Consider the following 5,869-nt stretch of genomic DNA (forward strand, 5'->3'; position numbering starts at 1 on the left):
GACCAGGTGGAGCTGCTGGTCTGTGTTCATGTCTGTTTGAATGATGAACTTGGAACGACTGAACCACATTTTAGACCACAGAATGTTGAACTTGATGTTACTTTGAAAAGGTTTTTCTTTAAGAATATTTTGGCTCCAGTAGGTGAAACACTGTAGACAGAGACCATCATGTAGAAAACACTGAATGGGGTGTATGTAAAAACAACATCTCTAACTTATCTCTAACTTATTGCGACGACCGTATTAGAAATCTGAGAAACACAGTACTTTAGTGGACCTTTCTTTTCTGCTCTAAACGGAACATTTTCTGGTTTGAATGTGTTTTAGATGTTTCTATGAAGAAGGTTTTTTTTTATCCTTAAAAACTAGCCTGAATTTGCAAAAACAAATATTTTGTGCATTTCAAAAACGTTTTAATAATTTTGCAGTTCTTTCAAAAATAAAGTTTACCCAAAAATGAGAACAAGGTCAAAAGGTCAACCGATAAACAAGGTATCTATAATAACACCCATAAAGGAAAACTGAAAATAAAACATTGAATAAACTTAAAACTCCTACAATGAAGTTCATCAAGTCATATTTTCCTTATCTAGACATTTCTCATAAAATGTCATTAGAAAATATTTTTCAGTTGCAGCTTCAACATTGAGTTGAATATTTTTGGATGATGTGATCATGCAGCAGTTCAGAGCTCTGGAGTTTGTCCTTTTGGGGGTTTTAAACATTTCAGAAGGATGTGGTTTTAGCGGGAACTTACATAAGTGTTTGGTGATGTTTGGACTTCAACGTAAAGCACCTAACGGTTATACATTCATCACATAAAACATGTAGGTGGTTTGTAAAAATGTTTAATTAATGACTCGGGACCATGAGGGTTTTTCAAAGACAGCTCATTTTCTGTCTTTTCTGGGGAGGTCTGCCATTCCTCCAGAAAGAAAGAAGTTACCCAACGAGGTTCATTTTTGCAGTTTTAAGTTTACTTTCTTGCACATCACAGCAATAAATGTAAGTCAAGTCTATGCAACTCATCTTCAACTTTCAGCTCATTATTAGCTCTTTTTCTCTTAAGTGCAAAACTTGATCAAAATTCTAGAAATGTCAAAAAAAATTGCAATGACACTATTTCCATTAAATGATAATTATGTGAATAAACACAAACCAACTTATGTGATAAGTAATTAAAAACAAAGATGTGAACAATACTTTGACTTACAGCAGATGCAATCACATTTCTGTCACAGCACTAGTGTCCATCATCATCTATCAAAGGAGACATTGGTGTCTTATTCAGGCCATGAAGCGGTGAGCTACATGGGAGCGGATACGGATGAAGAGATTTGGGGAAATCATTGTTTGTGATTTCACTGGGGAGCTGTGGATCCAACAATTCTGCATGACAAGCTCAACTTTTGATGAGCTGTGATGCTGTGAGTCCTCTTGTGGCCCTGATGGTATTTGGTTGTTGGTCATGTGACTCATTTAATTAGAAAAAAGTGTTTCCTTTGCAGTTTCACGAAATAAGTCAAGAGACCCTTTTCACGTGACGTCACACATACTTCACCCTTACTTACCCTCATGTCTTGTAAGTGTTCACTATAGGTATGTTGCCCACTGCATGCCTGTAGAAAAAATGTGTAGCACTTCCTTGTTTTCTCTCATAGTGCAAGATGTTTAAAGGACGTGACCTGATGTGCAACCCTAGAATAGAATGACCTTTTTCATGCATCAGTTAAAACAAAATATTAAAATAAGAAACTGTCTAAGCAAAGATGCCCAGACTTCCTTCCAGCTCCTCTGTGGGGACCCTGAGGCAATCCCAGGACATGCTGGGTCCCTGGGTCTTCCCCGGGGCCTCCACCCAGTGGGACATGTCCGGAACATCTCTACAGGGAGGCGTTCGGGAGGCATCCGGATCAGATGCCCGAGCCACCTGAACTGTCTCCTCTCAATGTGGAGGAGAAGCGGCTCTACTCCGAGCTCTCTCCGGATGACCGAGCTTCTCACCCTATCTCTGAGGGAGCGCCCAGCCACCCTCCAGAGGAAACTAACTGAGATGGCTTTTCAGTACAGGGCACCTACAGACTGGAACTTTCTACAAAAAACAATCCAGCTTTCAAAGCTCACAACTTTGCCTCAGTTTAATGTTATAATGAAGGACCTGGAAACAAAATCACTCATCTGTAACTGTTTATTATTATTTACTGTTTTATTCTGTTTATTTCATCATATTTATTTATTTTTAGAGTGTTTTAATTCTATGACCTGTTGGGTGTGTGTATTTTTTGCCTCTTGACCAGGACTCCCTTGAAAAAGAGATCAATGGATCTCAATGGGATTTTTTTCCTGGTTAAATAATGGTTAAATAAAATAAAATAAATAGAAATTTCAGCTGCTTGGTGTCGAGACCTGATTCTTTTGCTCATGACCATAGGTGAGTACTGGAACAAGGATCGAGCGGTAAACTGAAACCTTTGCTCTCTGGCTCAGCTCTTTCTTCACCACAACGGACCGGTGCAGCGACTGCATAACGGCATGTCAATCTCATACTCCGAACTTCCCTCACTCTTGAAGAAGACCCCAAGACCCCTCCTTGAACCGCCACCTTAACGTGGTGGAGGGGTTTGAGTGCTCAAGTGATCCCAGGAGCTATGCTGCCTGGGGCCTCTGCCTCCTGGTAAAGTCTCCCATGGCAGACAGGTCCTGGGTGACGAGAAAGACAAAGAGCGGTGAATTATGCTTAGAAAAGCTCAGCCTTCTTTACTGTGCTTACTTTGCATCCAATAAAGCCCAGTTTATACAATGGAGTGCTATTATCAGTACAATTATGCTATAAACCTGCCAACCATTGATATACATCAAAACACGGAATTCCTCTCTTGCACATTGTACTCTATTCAAAGTAATTAAAGTGTGGCAGTGCTACAATAAATAACAAGATTACATCTTGCAGCACACAGAAGTCAGCAAACGCTCAACTCCATCCCGCCCTCATACCCTGAAACTACCTCATCCCCACCTGTAGTAGAATTGGCATTGTTCAATATTGATGAGGAAATCCCCCAAGTTCTACAGTGGAGACTGTTGGTCTGACAAGAACAGCCAAGGTAAACAAAGCCATTCAGACAGAGGGTCTCCTTACTGCCCATCTGACACCTTACCTAATGAGGAACCAGCCTGTGTAGGTGTGAAGCCAGACTGGCTTTACTATGAGGAACATGGCTGGAAGCAGAGCTGTCTTCCTTCCCTCATCCTGTATTGGCCTATGAGTCTGAACTTAAGACACTTTTCCTTTTTGGAACAGGAACCCTCCACTCCCTCCACTCCTGCACAGGCATTGCTTTCAAAGAATTCAAGCAGCACAGTGCAGTCCAGCAGGCATTCTTGAGGCGGGCTGTGAGAAAGGATCCTGCCTTTCTGCTTCAGTTTGATTTATGGGGAAGTACCAAAAAATCCTGAACAGTTAATGGTGAACAAGTTATTGCATGAACTTTGGTTGGCTCTGTACACGAGAGAAGCTACGTTTCACTCAGGACATCAACTGCACGTCTTTGGAACGGTCTATTAACCTTATAAGGGGAAGTGTAGGATAGTTCTAATCCATACCATTGGGACTAATAATTCCAAAATGGGCTGAGAAGTTTCAGCTGGCTTCAATAGTCTATTTTCAAAAAACATTTTTAAAACATCTCTTAAATAGAAGTTTTATATTGTGAATTCCCTGAGGGGAAAAAAAATTCTCCGTGCATGAATACAAAAGGAAAAACACTCATGGTTCTGGCTCAATATTAATATTTGGACTTGATGAATTCATGTAGACATGTTTCTTGAGCAGACAATGAATGTTGTGATGTGGATCACCCGCTCCCTATTGTCCCATTCCCCAGCCTCACCCTGTGCTCCTGGTCAGGACATCCCTTTTTGTATGACTGGAGAAAAGACAGACAGACTTGTGTTCATCTGGCCTTAGCCTCCATTGCCAGGGACACAATGCCTTGTAATGTCAACTGATGAAAACAACATTCCGTGAAAACTTTTCAGTAGATCTGACTGTCTGATTTTGGGTTTAGCCAAACAGAGTTAAAGTTTCCTTATCTGCTTGATCAAAGTGACATTTTTTCTTTCATCTGATCTATTTGATATTTATAAAATTACATCACTTGTGAAATCTAGTTTGGAGCCTTTCAAACAACCTTTGAGTCTGTGTTTGATCCTTCCCTGCAGGTCATTTGTCTGAATCTTTTTATGATCTAATTCTGTGTTTGTAGGTTTTGAAATCTCTGTAACGCTTGAGAATAAGATTCCTTAAGATATAGGACATTAACAAGCATTAGTATTTTACTTACATTTTTTTTACAAGACATGTTATATCATTTGTTGTCGTCTTATAATGCCTTATAAGTGTTAATATGATGCTTATAAGAACATTTATTAGCAAAGTCAGATGTTTAACAAATGTCTAAATGAATAAATGTCTTCATAAGAACTATATTTGATTTGATTTGATTTGAAATTGTTTATTTCAACAAGTATAATGCATGAGCAATACAATCAACAAAGGATTTACATACATATAAAGAAAGATATGTCAGACATAGGATAACTAAGCATCAAATTATAGACTGCTGTGAAGGGAGTGGGAGGAAGTGAACTCATATAATCCCACGTATAACATGTGTAAGGCATTTACAAATGCTAATTAATGTCTTATAAATGTTCAATAAAGACTTATAAACACATTACTAATGGCTGTTTACATCTTATACTACATTATAAAGAAATTCTCCACTCGTATTGATTCCTTGCAATTTGCTTACACACAAGGACTCAGCACTGGAGATGCCATCATCTGTCTCACATGGTCTACAATCATTTAGAAAACACTGACGGTTATGCACGAGTCCTATTTGACGATTTTAGTTCAGCCTTTGATACAGTTCATCCTCACTTACTCACACAGAAACTCACTAACTTAAATATAAGTACATGTTTAGTCAAGTGATTTTATTCCCTTGTAACAAATAGGTCACAGCAAGTAAAGGTAAATAACTCTTTCTCCGAAGGAAACAGCTGCAGCACCGGGGTGCCACAAGGAGCTGTTAGCTCGCCAATTTTGTTTATGCTTTACACAAACGAATGCAGAAGCAGAATGTCAAACAACAAAATTCTGAAATATTCAGATGACACCATTATTGTTAGCTTACTGAGAGTCTGGGACCACGTGTCCACATATCTTAAGGAAACTGACTCCTTCTAGTCCTGGTGCTCGGGTCACCACCTGACCCTAAATGTGAACTAAACTAAAGAGATGGTTTTTGACCCCAAAGGACTACTGCTCCGTGAGACAGTAACAACTGGCAGCAGGGAGACAGAACGGGTGAAAAGTTTTAAATACCTTGGTGTCTATGTGGACAACCTCCTCAAATGGAACGTGCACGTGGACCACCTATGCTCTAAACTGTCTCAGAGACCTCACTTTTTAAGAAGACTCAGAATGTTCGGTGTAACCACCAACATCATGACATGCTTCTACAACGCAGTGCTTGACTAACTTATAACCAGGGTCACCTGGCTCGGGCCCCTAACCGTAAAGCACAAAAACAAAATAGAGTGTCATGAAAAACGCCATGAAAATTCTTGGTAAGAAAGAGTATCCGTCTCTACAAGAGGTTTACAGGACCTGCATCAGGGAACAGAAAAAAGAATCCTAAACGTACCCTCCCATCCACTACACAGCCAATATGAACTCTTACCATCAGGGCGGCGCTACCGACCAATGAGACACAAAAACAGGTACACACTAGGGCTGTCAGATTTGTCGCGTTAAAAACGCATTAATCTGACGTGTGCTTGACGCCGACAATTTTTTTGA

This window comes from Oryzias melastigma, linkage group LG1 (genome assembly GCF_002922805.2).
Source record: "Oryzias melastigma strain HK-1 linkage group LG1, ASM292280v2, whole genome shotgun sequence".
NCBI classification, from domain to species: domain Eukaryota; kingdom Metazoa; phylum Chordata; class Actinopteri; order Beloniformes; family Adrianichthyidae; genus Oryzias; species Oryzias melastigma.